This window comes from Myotis myotis, unplaced genomic scaffold (assembly GCF_014108235.1).
Source record: "Myotis myotis isolate mMyoMyo1 unplaced genomic scaffold, mMyoMyo1.p scaffold_m19_p_9, whole genome shotgun sequence".
NCBI classification, from domain to species: domain Eukaryota; kingdom Metazoa; phylum Chordata; class Mammalia; order Chiroptera; family Vespertilionidae; genus Myotis; species Myotis myotis.
This window is the reverse complement of record NW_023416401.1, coordinates 75,168,351-75,182,669: the sequence shown is the minus strand read 5'-3', so window position 1 is coordinate 75,182,669 and position 14,319 is coordinate 75,168,351. Positions and strand designations below refer to the sequence as shown.

Sequence of the window (14,319 nt, the reverse complement as noted above, 5' to 3'; positions counted from 1 at the left end):
AAGGTTGAGAACCACTGATTTAGATGTTCTGTGAAGATTTGCTTTAGATGTGATTAACATTTAAGTCTGTATACTTTCAGTAAAATGGATTGCCCTCCACTGTTTGGCTGATCAGTTAAAAGCTTTAAGAGGAAAGACTGAGTTCCCCTGAGGAAGAAGAAAATCTGCCTTTAGACTCAAACTGCAGCATCAATTCTTCCCTTGGTCTCCAGCCTGCCTTTGAGCCCCCAGGACCATGTGAGTCAATTTTTAAAAATAAATTTCTGCGTGCTCGCTTCGGCAGCACATATACTAAAATTGGAACAATACAGAGAAGATTAGCATGGCCCCTGCGCAAGGATGACACGCAAATTCATGAAGCGTTCCATATTTTTCCTAGGAATAAACTTAACTAAAGAGGTAAAAGACCTCTTCTCAGAAAACTACAGGACGTTGATAAAAGAGATAGAGGAAGACATAAAGAGATGGGAGAACATACCATGTTCTTGGATTGGTAGAATCAACATCATTAAAATGTCCATACTGCCCAAAGCAATCTATAAATTCAACGCACTTCCCATTAAAATACCAATGGCATATTTCACAGACCTAGAACGTACTCTCCAAAAATTCATCTGGAATAAAAAACGACCCCAAATAGCTGCAGCGATCCTGAGAAAGAACAAAGTAGGTGGGATCTCAATACCAGATATCAAGATGTATTACAAAGCCACTGTTCTCAAAACTGCCTAGTACTGGCACAAGAACAGACATATACATCAATGGAATAGAATAGAGAGCCCAGAAATCAGCCCCAACCAATACACTCAATTAATATTTGACAAAGGAGGCAAGAACATACAATGGAGTCAAGATAGTCTCTTCAATAAATGGTGTTGGGAAAATTGGACAGATACATGCAAGAAAATGAAACTAGACCACCAACTTACACCATACACAAAAATAAACTCAAAATGGATAAAGGACTTAAATATACGACCGGAAACCATACAAATACTAGAAGAATCCAAAGGTAACAAAATCTGAGACATATGCCGAAGCAATTTCTTCACCGATACAGCTCCTAGGGCATTGGAAACTAAAGAGAAAATAAACAAATGGGACTACATCAAAATAAAAAGCTTCTGCACAGCAAAAGAAACCATCAACAAAACAACAAGAAAACCCACTGTGTGGGAAAACATATTTGCCAATGTCATATCTGATAAGGGCCTAATCTCCAAAATTTATAGGGAACTCATACAACTTAACAAAAGGAAGATAAACAATCCAATCAAAAAATGGGCAAAGGATCTAAATAGACACCTTTCAAAAGAGGACATTCAGAAAGCCAAGAGACATATGAAACATGCTCAAAGTCACTAATCATCCGAGAGATGCAAATCAAAACAACAATGAGGTACCATCTCACACCTGTCAGACTGGCTATCATCAACAAATCAACAAAGGACAAGTGCTGGAGAGGATGTGGAGAAAAAGGAACACTTGTGCACTGCTGGTGGGAATGCAGACTGGTGCAGCCACTATGGAAGACAGTATGGAGTTTCCTCAAAAAACTACAAATGGAACTCCCATTTGACCCTGTGATCCCACTTCTAGGAATATATCCCAGGAAACATGAAACACCAATCAGAAAGGATATATGCACCCCTATGTTCATAGCAGCACAATTCACATAGCTAAGATCTGGAAACAGCCTAAGTGCCCATCTGTAGATGAATGGATTAGAAAACTGTGGTACATCTACACGATGGAATACTATGCTGCTGTAAAAAAGAAGGAACTCTTACCATTTGCAACGGCATGGATGGAACTGGAGAGCATTATGCTAAGTGAAATAAGCCAGTCAATGAAGGAAAAATACCACATGATCTCACTCATTCATGGATAATAGAGACGATTATAAACTTTTGAACAATAATAGATACAGAGGCAGCCCTGGCCGGCTTGGCTCAGTGGATAGAGCGTCAGCTTGGGAACTGAAGGGTCCCAGGTTCGATTCCAGCCAAGGGCATATGTCTGGGTTGCAGGCTTGATCCCCAGTAGGGGGTGTGCAGGAGGCAGTCAATCAATGATTCTCTCTCATCATGGATGTTTCTCTTTCTCCCTTCCTCTCTGAAATCAATAAAGAAATATATATATATTTAAAAAAAAATAATAATAAATAAATAGATACAGAGGCAGAGCTGCCTCAAACAGATTGTCAAACTGCAGCGGGAAGGCCGGGGAGGGTTGGGGGCAGGAGGGAGGGGGGTAAGAGATCAACCGAAGGACTTGTATGCATGCATATAAGCATAACCAATGGACATAAGACACTGGGGGGTAGGGAAGGCCAGGGGATTGTCAAGTGCGGGGGGGAAAAAAGGACACATATGTAATACCCTTTGTAATACTTCAAGCAAAAAAAAAAGAGAGAGAGAGATGAAAATGGTCAATAAATAAATAAATAAATAAATAAATAAATAAATAAAAGAAGTTGTGGCCCTGGCCAGTTTGGCTCAGTGATTAGAGCATTGGCCCTCAAACCAAAGGGTCACGGGTTTGATTTCTGATCAAGGGCATCTACCTCTATGGCAGGTTCGATCTTGGTCCCCGGTCAGGGATCATGTAGGAGACAACCAACTGATGTGTGTCTCTCACATTGATGTGTGTGTGTCTCTCTCTCTTCTCTCCGCCCTCCCATTTACTCTCTAAAAATCAATGGAAAAAATAACCTCTAGTGAGGATTTAAAAAAGAAGAAGAAAAAATCCATGGCACCAGAGTTGGAACCTCAAAACAGATCCCAAAATTTATGAGAGTTTGGTTACAATTAAAGACACATCAGCAAAACAGTAAGAAAAAATAAATGATTTAAAGTTGAAGTTTAGAAGTTGACTGTTTGGAAAAGAAAATTTAATTTATCATGTCACATCTTATACAAATTAGATACTGGATGGATAAAAGAGTTAATTCTAAATAAAGTAAACCATAAATTATTCTAGAGAAAAATATTTTATTAATCTTGAAGTAACAGAGCTGCCTTTTCAGAGCAAAAGCAACGCAAGATGTCAAAAAGAAAAATCTGCTAGATTGGATGAAATTTAAAAATTCTATTTCTATTCATTTCAAACTAAAATTAAAAGACAAACTAAAGGCAAATTACAACCTGGATGCATATTCCAAAAATATTATAGATAAAAAATAAAGTATATTTATCTATATATCCATATTGTATATTAAAAGAATAATAGCACCCCTCAAAAGGGCAAGATTATGAATAATTTTCAGAAGAAATATAAGTGGCCAAAAAGCACATTGAAAAATACACTATAATTCAAAAACATAAAAATGAAAAGAAGGCTATTATTTTTCACCTATCAATCACTAGTCAAAGTTAAAAAGTCAATTATAATACTGAATGCTAAAGAATGTGGCATGAAACTCATTTTCATATTGAGTAATGAACACAGTCTGTCTGGGAAGCAATTTGGCACTATGAACTAGCACTTAAAATATGTATACCCACTTAACAAATATTTACTGAGCACCTGTTACATGCCAATTTTCAAGAACTTGAGAAAAAGCAACTTTTTTTAATACAAAAACATGGCATATTCTCTAAACCACTAATCTTTCTTTTCTAGTCTAATAAAATAATCAAAGGTACACACAAGATTGCCAGAATGTACATTAATCATATAATTATGTACAATACAAAATATTAGCTACACCTTAAGTACCCAGAAATAAGAAAATAACAAGTGTGGGTGAGGATGTGGAGAAAAGGAAACCCTTGTGCATTATTGGTAGGAATGCAGATTGGTGCGGCCACTGTGTATGGAATTACTTCCAAAAATTAAAAATGGAAGTGCCTTATGACCCAGTGATTCCATTTCTGGAAATATATACAAAGACACCTGAAACACTAATTAGAAAGAATATATATACCCCTATGTTCATTACAGTGTTATTTACAATAGCTAAGATTTGTAAGCAGCCCAAGTGCCCATCAGTGGATGAGTGAATAAAAAAACCTTTGGTACATTTACACAATGGAACACTATGCAGGTATAAAAGAAGGATCTCTTACCCTTTGAGACAGCATGGAGGTACCTGGAGAGTATTATGCTAAGCAAAATAAGCCAGTCAGAGAAAGACCCAAGCATTACATGATCTCACTTATATGTGGAAACTAACCAACAAAATAAGCTGATGAACAAAATAGATCCAGAGACATAGAAACATGAAAAATACTTTTGAATCTGAGAGAGAAGGGCGGGATGAGTTAGTAGGAAGGAAGAGATTAACCAAAGAACTAATATGCATACTAGAGGCCCGATGCATGAAATTCGTGCAAGGGGCTTGGCCCCTGACACGGTGGCCACCTCTGCCTCAGCCTCTGCCACCGTGGCTTCATCTGGAAGGTCATCCAGAAGGACATCCAGAAAGACGCCTGGTCTAATTAGCATATTATGCTTTTATTATTATAGACTAGAGGCGTGTTGCACGAAGAGATTTGTGCAATAGGCCTTCCTTTCCCCTGGCTGCTGGTACCAGTTTTCCTCCAGCACCCGGCACCCGGGCCTTCGTTCTGGCCAGGCTCCAGCTGGAGCCAGCCCCGTGGCCATGAGTCTTTCGCTGCTCCGCCAGCCCCGGGGCTGTCAGGCTTCGCTCCACCCCTTGGAGCCTATGTATGCAAATTAACCACCATCTTTGTTGGCAGTTAATTTGCATATCACTCTGATTGGCTGGTTAGCATAGCAAAGGTATGGTCAATTTGAATCTTTGCCTATTATTAGGTAAGATACGCATAACCCATGGACACAGACAATAGTGGGGTGAAGGCCTGATGTGGTCCAGGAGCTAGGTGGAAGGCAGACAAAGGGGTTAAAATGGGGGACATCTGTGATACTCTCAACAGTAAAAAAAAAAAAAATCTGTGGGACATTTACACAATAGAATACTACTCAGCCATAAACAAGAAGGCTATCTTACCTTTTCCAGCAGCATGGGTGGACCTTGACTGTATTATGCTAAATGAACTAAGCCAGTCAGAGAAAGACAAATACCATATGATTTCAGTTATACGTGGAATCTAATGAACAAAATAAACTAACAACCAAATTAGAAACATACTTATAGATAGAGTAGATTGACAGTTGTCAGAGGGGAGGGGGCTTGGAGGAGCTAGTGAAGGGATTAAGCAAAAAAGATGAAGGGATTAAGCAAATCAAAAAACAAAAACAAAAAAAACCTCATAGACACAGACAAAAGTATGGAGGGGAATTAAACTCCATCTCTTGAGGGAAGGAACCCCAAGAATTTGTGGACATAACTTAGAAGCCACCACAGAGAGTTAGTGAAACAGAGATGGGCAGACAGAGGTTAAATAATGATTCAGTCTCAGTAGTGGCTTGGCTGACCCCAGCCAGGGTGGGCTTTGGAGCTTGGATGGCCCTTCAGAAATGTACCAAATTGATATAAGGGGGCCAGCCTTTTCCTGCCTGCATCCTAGTCATGGAGGCAGCTTGGTCCCTGGAGGGGGCATAACCTTGGCATGGGTAGTACCTTTTGGCAGAGGACAGTTATGGTTGGGGGGCGGGGGGCGGGTCCAGCTGTGGGGTGTCAGCAGCCAATACACCCAGGAGGTGTGAGTGCCTTGGCTGTGGTGAGATATCTGGGGCCATATCAGTCCAGTCTCTGTGCCTGTTGAATCCAATTGCTTAAAATACTGTTAACCTCCTCTGGAAGTAGCTCCTCTAGAATTCTGGTTGGTCTTGGTTTTGAGTGTTTTGGGTGTGTGTGAGTGTGTGTGAGTGTGTGTGTGTGTGTGTGTGTGTGTGAGTGTGTGTGTGTGTGAGTGTGTGTGTGAGTGTGTGTGTGAGTGTGTGTGTGTGTGAGTGTGTGTGTGTGAGTGTGTGTGTGTGTGAGTGTGTGTGTGTGTGTGTGTGTGTGTTTTGTTTGTTTTTGTTTTTTTTATGTAAAACTTGCAAGATGAAGGCTAGCATTGGTCCCAGGTCCACAGCTGATTATCTTCCTCTTATTACCGATTCTAGCCCCACCCTAAACCTCTAGTTGGTTTACTGATGGAGTATCCCAGACTCTCATCAATGCAGGGTCTGAGCCTCTGGTCACCATGCCCTTCTCAGGTCAGGGTTGCTATACTTGTCCATTCACAGCCACAATTGGCACTGCTAGTACCAAGAGACACTCGATTGAATCACCTAGGTCATTGGTCGGCAAACTCATTAGTCAACAGAGCCAAATACTAACAGCACAACGATTGAAATTTCTTTTGAGAGCCAAGTTTTTTAAACTTAAACTATATAGGTAGGTACATGTTATTAACTTAATTAGGGTACTCCTAAGGCTTAGGAAGAGCCACATTCAAGGGGCCAAAGAGCCTCATGTGGCTCGCGAGCTGCAGTTTGCCGACCACCTAGGTCCTAGGTGCCAAACATATTTCTCCCCCTGTGTAACAGCAACCTTGCCTCTTATAATGATCAGATTCACTTATTCCTGCCATGTGGTGACTCATCTATTTGCCTGCTGTTTGTTTGATATAAGGAACCAGAAGTGACCAGATGCCAGCAGCACCTGTAATTTAAATTGAACTTCCACTGCCTCCTGATGGAAGGATTACCACTCTGAGGAACCAAGACTTTAAGACCTGCAGAACTCAGGGTTGTAGGTAACAGAAAAATGCAAATCCCCAAAGAAGTCATTCAAAGTGATGATGAGTGAGGCCATTCCTATATTTTATTCACATGGGACACAGCACCATGTAAAGACGCTTGATACAGGGTGTGTACTGCATCTTGGAAGATGATGCCCTACATTTGTGGGAATCATCTCTAAGTTGATGCCTCAGCTATCCTTTCAGAACCCTCTATGAGCTGACAACGTCTGGGTGATGTGTTATGTGATAGGACCGGAGGATCCCATGGTTATGGACTCACCACTGCAGTTCTTTGGCTGTACAGTGGGTCCTTCTAAAGATCTGCCATATAGGACTCCATGATGTTGGGGGCAATCATATCCTTCATCCTTGCCACTCCATTCATGTGCTCATTGTGCCAACAGTGGAACAGTCAGTGACAGAGGCAGGCCAACTTAGATTGACAAAATTATTCTGTTCACTTGGTTGCTTTGTACCACTTCCATAGAAAGTGCTCTCAGCGCAAAACAAAGTTTTCATATTCTGTCCCATTCCATCAGTCTATTGACATCTTTACTCAAACCCTATTGTCCTTTATCTTTTTAAAAAAATACATTTTACTGATTTTTTACAGAGAGGAAGGGAGAGGGATAGAAAGTTAGAAACATCTATGAGAGAGAAACATTGATCAGCTGCCTCCTACACACCTCCCACTGGGGATGTGCCTGCAACCAAGGCACATCCCTTGACAGGAATCGAACCTGGGAACCTTCAGTCCGAAGGCCGATGCTCTATCCACTGAGCCAAACCGGTTAGAGCTGGCCTTTATCTTTTAATCCTTCCCCTCCACACCCCTGACCAGCCAGCAAAGCCATTCCCATTGCTTATGAATTGTATATTTTCTTATGTTGGAGCACTTCTCATTCTACAGAAAGTATAGGACCAGGAAAACTCAAAAATGTGCCAATTGAGAGCATTTAATCCTCACAGCTGTCTTTCAAGGCTACAAGCTTCACCATTTTTCTGTGTTGTAGAGCAACCATGTCAAACTCGCAGCACGCAGGCCGCATGCCTCATTTATTTGGCCCTTTGAGCTTGACATGCTTGTGTAAAGAATCATATGGGAGTTATACACATAAACACACACACACACACACACACACACACACACACAGAGCCATAACTGTGAGCTAAAGGAGAGGATCTGGTGTAAAGTGCTGAATGACATGGGAATCTGGGTCACTTGCTCATTCGGGTTACTGTCCCTGCTGTGTCCAATCCTGGCTGTATGGCTTTCATTTTCATGGTAGGTTGCTGCTGAATCCACCCAACCTTATAACTTGGCAGATTTGACAGAACCTACGTCATGATGAATAGCTTTGGCCCCATGGTTAAGTGATGTTCCATAGTCAGGGTCTCTATCCCTACTAAGTCCAGTAATGCAAGGAGTTATTCTTGATATATATATAATTTTCTGCTAAAGATTACAGGGCCTTGCCCCAGAGCCCTAGGAGTCTAAATTGATTTTCTTAATAGGGCTTGCCAAAGCCCATGTAGGGTCTTTTGTCCCACAGATTTGCAAATGCCTTAGGATTTGATGGAGCATATGGACAAGCAACAGAGCTATTTATACCACAGCCTGGATCTGCTATAGCATCCTTGCCTAGTCTGGAACCCACTCAAAACTGGCAGTCTTCCATGTCACCTAGAAAATAGGTCAGAGCAGTATGTGAAAGTTGGACAGGATGTTCTAGAATCTAAAAAGTCCTGCCAGGAATTGCGCTTCCTTATAAACTGGTCGAAGTGTTGGGAAGATCCAGTACTTTGCCTAAAATATCCTTCATGTTCCCAGACCATTGTACTCCTAAATTTTCACTGGTAAGTGGCCCTGAATCATTATAGAGTTTACTCCCACCCTATTGAGTGTGTCTCTTATGAAGACTCCTAGTACTCTTGCCAAGGCTTGTTTATTTAGACCAACCATCATGACATCATCAATACTTTGGATCAATGTGCTGCAAAGATAGTCCAGATGTGATCACTTGATAACCTCTATAGCTCTGCCACTTTTTAAATAAGTCTTAGGCCTGATCCTCAGATTTTTACAGCAGTATATGACAGTTCCTTTACACAATGGCAAAAAGTCCTCTGACTCTCATATTTTACCTTAAATTGATGATTAATCACTCTTGACCTTCTATTGAATTTTTTCAACACATCATTTATACTTAGCAAGAGGCACCCAATTGCATAGTCATTGTAATTACTACTTCTTCTGTGCCTCTCAAATGCCTTACATGGTGCACCTGCCAGAGCATTCTGTTCTACAGGAATCACACTTCAGGTGACCAGTAGTGAAATGTTAATGACTGCACTGCTACAGCATGACATGCTAGGGATGGTGCTCACCCACATCCTTCAATGGGGTCCTCATTCCAGGCTGGTGGCGGAGACCCAACTCTAAACTCCCATTTTGGAATCTGTTTCCTTGGACCACTTCTGATACCAACTCTCTAGGTCATTTTCCCAGGAAACACTCAGATGTAGACTTGCCTGCAGGTGTTTAATTGGGGAGGGCACTAGGGCACACCTGCCCAAGAGTAAGAAAAGGAGGATTAGGCTGAGGCAAGCATTGAATAGTGATTTGATTGCAACAAAAGCCTCAGCTGATCCCTTGAGGAGTTGGAAACTAGAATGGTCCTTCAGATATGAGTCAAGGGATTGGATCTTTAGACCTCTCTCTTCACTAGTCAGTGGATTGCTTAGGAGAAGAGGTAATAACCTTGAGCAAGGCAGCTCCCTTCAGCAGAAGGCCATGAATGGAGAGGAACTTGGCTATGGGCCATCAGCAGGGAACAATTCCTGATCGGTATCCATCTCCTTCTCTTACCTCACCTTCTGCCTGTGCTGCTTCCATTAATATATTCCAGCTCACTCCCTTTCATATTCCTGAAATGTGAAAAATTTGTGCATGCTTTGGGATTTAAAGAACTTGCCGTGCCTGAACCACATTCTAAGTCACATTCTCCTCTTCCTTCAGATTTCCCATGGCTGGTTCTACCTTAGTCATCAAGTGTCAAGGCTCAAAAGTCATCTCCTCAAAGAAGCCTTCCCTGACTACCCCAAAATACACCTCCACTCCAGTTATCTCTACCACAACACCTTGTACATTTCCATCATAATATTTATTATCATCTCAAGTTACCTTGAACCTTTATCTGTATGCCTGTCTATTATCTAGCTCTTCTGCATATATGAGAATATAGACTTTTATGGGGAGAGATTTTGTGTCTGTTCCTCACTGCCAGAGTTCTTGTCCCAGCATCAAAAATGGTTCAGCCCTAACCGGTTTGGCTCAGTGTATAGAGCGTCAGCCTGCGGACTCAAGGGTCCCAAGTTCGATTCCGGTCAAGGGCATGTACCTTGGTTGCAGGCACATCCCCAGTAGGAAGTGTGCAGGAGGCAGCTGATCGATGTTTCTCTCTCATCGATTTTTCTAACTCTCTATCCCTCTCCCTTCCTCTCTGTAAAAAATCAATAAAATATATTTTAAAGAAAAGAAGGTTCAGAAATCTGGAGAAGGCTGTGCGTAGATGTTAAATAAGAGTCCAGAGACTGATAAAGAGTCCAGAGATGAAATATAATTTTGAAAGGCATTTGGGGGTCAGAGGAGCTTTGCTAAGGGATCTAAATTCTAAGGTCGTAAGTCTAAGGCCTTAGGTTCTCCTCCTCCCCAGAACCCCATGCTTTTTATTAACACAATTTGTTCTGAGGCAAGGCAGAGATACACACATCAAAGTGTCAGGGTTTTGTATAGAGTCCATTGTCAGAATGGGGGAACTAGCCTACGGCTGTACAGGTGTTTGGCCAGTAGGAGGCAATAACATGTAGATTAAGATGCCTTTTAGCTGTCTGGCAGCCAAGCAATAATCCCTTTTCAGGTTTGGGGAAATGCCCTCAGCCATTCCCAGATGCAGCCCTGCTGTCATGCTGGAATTGGTCTCCGGCACCCACTTTACCCCAGCCCTTAGAACACGGGGTGGCATTTGGTATTACCTCAACAAACATAAATATATATTAGTTAATCTGTGGGTAACTTCACTGTCTTCTGGCATCATATCCTCCTGATAACTCATCTAGCTTATGGCATTTCATCTTCGTGGAATATTTCTCAGCCACTAAGATGGAGCTAAATCCCCTCCCTTTCACTCTCCTACTACTACTTCTAGTCAATTCCAAGTACTTCTTATCTCTCCTTTCAGGCAGTGTTTAGCTCCATTCTTCTGCAATAATGAAATGCATAATATCACTCTCCAGTGGTTTCTCACTTTGCATCTTACCTTGGTTTTCCTAGCATCAGACACCAAGACAGGACTAGTTGCAGTTAATTGTATGGGAGATGATTCCAGAAGCACACGTGAAGGCGATAAAGGAGTGAAACAGAGAAAAGCCAGGAAACAGTGTGTTAATCGGGGAGTTACTTCTATGGGAAACCAGGACTCCATTTTGCTGGGCACTTTCTGAGACACTGTGTGGGATACATCTCAGAAACAACTCCAGGGGGGCTGGGAAGGATGGGGATTATCCACCAACTCCGATACCCTATAGTCTGAAAGCTGCCCCTGTGGACATTCACTCCCTTGTCTTTCAGAGCTACCCTGAACCATAGAGCTGAAGAAAACACTCAAGCAGAAAAAAAAGAAAAAGAAAGACACTTTAGGAGAGAAGTTCTCAGCTTGGTGGGAGCTGTGTGTGGGCTGTTACTGCTGTCAACTCTGGTAGATGGAGAAGATATGGAACTGGCAAAAATATTGTTTGCTACACTGGTTTTTCAAATCTTTAAATAAGTGTTTTGCAGTAGGGATTGCATAACATACATCTACCTGTCTTCATAGTGTTCAGCAGAGCTCTGGGTGTCTGACATCTGCTGTGTCTGTTTTATCTTTGTTTGTGAATCTGCACCCAATCCATTCAACCTTATTATGGAAATGGTATCCCATTTTTCCTCTGGGAAGTCACTTCCTTCCTGTGGATTCAGTGGACGTGGCTCCAGAGGTGAGCAGGTAGATTGGGTCTGGCCAATCAGAATATATTTCTCTGGCCACAGTAATCAGTTTTGAGATGGGCAAGTGATACAATCACACCTAATGAGATGCAAGGGGTCTTCTACTAAGATTGCTTGGAAATGCTCTCCTCTTTTCTCCTAGCATTAAACCTGGAGGTCTTCTTAAAGCCTCCTGTTTAAGAGTTACTCTTGAATAAAGCCAGCAACTAGGACTCTGACACAAAAAAATAAATAGAGGAAAGCCAAGTCTTGATGATGTTATCTGACTCTTGGATCAAGTTAGGCACCTGGAGACAAACATTCCCATTTTCATGAGCCTGCTTGACTTGGGTTTTATTGTTACACTAGAGGACTGGTGCACAAAATTTGTGCACTGGGGGGTGGTGTCCCTCAGCCCAGCCTGCACCCTCTCCAATCTGGGACCCCTCAGGGGATGTCCGACTGCCGGTTTAGGCCCGATCTACAAGGATCGGGCCTAAACCGGCAGTCGGACATCCCTCTCACAATCCGGGACTGCTGGCTCCCAATCACTCGCCTGTCTGCCTGCTGATTGCCCCTAACTGCTTCTGCCTGCCAGCCTGATCACCCCCTAACCACTCCCCTGCCAGCCTGATTGATGCCTAACTGCTCCCCAGCCGGCCTGATTTCCCCCAACTACCCTGCCTGCCAGCCTGGTCGCCCCCAACTGCCCTCCCCTGCTGGCCATCTTGTGGCGGCCTTCTTGTGACCACATGGGGATGGCCATCTTGTGACCACGTGGGGGCTGCCATCTTGTGATCACATGGGGTGTCCATCTTATTCGAGGGTGTGATGGTCAATTTGCATATTACCTCTTTTTTATATAGGATTAGTGAGAAGAGTTTTGATATATATTTTCTAGTCAGGACACTGGCTTCAAGGAACAGCCACCAACTTGATCCACCTCAAGTTTTCATCTCACTGACTCCCAGTAACAAGAAATAAAGTTCAGAAAGACAACACAGGAATAGCTCTAGAAAGGACTCAGGAGGCTCCATAGCTTCACATGTCTCCAACCTTCTCCAGTGGACAGTCACTGAAAGAACTATTAACGGGTGAACCTTAGGAAGGAGAGAAGTGAAATGAGAAGGGATGAGATGCAAAAATAAGTGGGGAGAAAATAGTTGCTGAGCTTGAGGGTAAATCTGAGAAAGCATGGCCATATAAATTGACAATGATGGCTAAATTGGGGATTTGAAAACAGAATGGCATTTAATCCTGAAGCCAGTGTCATATATGACATAAGGTTGAGGTCAGCGTTAAAGCCTTTGAAGGTGTCAGCATTGTTTGAGAGAGGAAAACCGATAACGATCACACCAGGCATAGATATTTTTTAAGGGAAGGATAATCACTAAAATATTAGACATAAAATAAGATTTGTCAGCATTGTTTTGTAATTATAAAATGTTGGGGAAAAATTAGTGTCCATCCACAGGAGGGAAAGTATAAATAATTCAGAGTATATCAAACAATGCAATACTACAGCAATGAATATAAATACAGATGAGCTATGTATATCAGTACAAAAACTTTCAAAATGGAATAAGTTAAAAAAAGCAAGTTGAAAAATATATGTACAGTATGATACCATTATATAAATGTGGAAATGTTTTATAAGAATAATATATTTTTTATGTATACACATGCATTGAAATTATAAACAAAAAATTTAGGATAAGACTATATCTGGGGAAGAAAGGGAAAATGAGATTGGGGGAGTATATACATTAGAAAACAGAATACACCTTCCTTTTATGTGTTCAGCCAAGTCTAAAAATAAATACAGGCAACATCCTCAGACTACAATGCAGTATAACTAGTACTTAACTTTTTAAAAGTGTAAAAAGCTCATCTACCTAGAAGTTAAAATAAATCAAAACTAAAATAAAATTTTGAATTACTAAATATCTAGAAAAATGGGAGTAATTTATTACATAAATAAATGTGAGTATAAATATACATACTCACATTTATTGAAGTTACATAAATGTCTAACTTCAAAAGTGATCCCCCAATAAATCTATTACCCACCTGACACCATACGTAGTTATTACAAATTATTGTCTATATTCCCTTTGCTTCACTTTACATCCCCATGATTATTTTTTTATCGTTGACACTATTACAAATGTTCTCCATTTTAGATATAATTTTGATATAAATATAAATATTTATCTAAACTTATGGGATACAGATGAAGTAGTGCTCAGAGGAAAATGTATAGTCAGATACTCAAAGAAAATGAAGTAGAAAGTTAGAAAAAGAACATTATAAGAAAATCAGAATGAAGGAATTAATAAATTAAAATAACAATGTTAGAAAACATAAAAAATAAGTATATACATTTAAAAGCTGACTTTAACACGGTAAAATAAACCATTAGCTAACCCTTTCCAGGAAAAAAAAAAAAGATAATGCACAAAACAGTCAAAATAAGAAACAAGGTCAGGTAAATAATATAAATGAAAAGAAATCTAAAGACTTACAAGAGATTTCTTTGTTCAATTATAAAATGTTTAAATGTAGGGGAAATTGATGACTTTTTAGAAAATATAAATTATCAAAAGTGATCCCAAAAGAGCTAGAAAATCTTAGTAG

General features: G+C 40.9%; 1 non-coding gene across 1 annotated transcript; it reads left to right on the top strand.

Moving 5' to 3' along the window:
* The first annotated feature begins 267 nt into the window (after positions 1-267).
* On the top strand, positions 268-374 carry LOC118663938. The gene has a single exon (XR_004970220.1). It is a non-coding gene; the product is annotated as a U6 spliceosomal RNA (small nuclear RNA).
* The last annotated feature ends 13,945 nt before the right edge of the window (positions 375-14,319 follow it).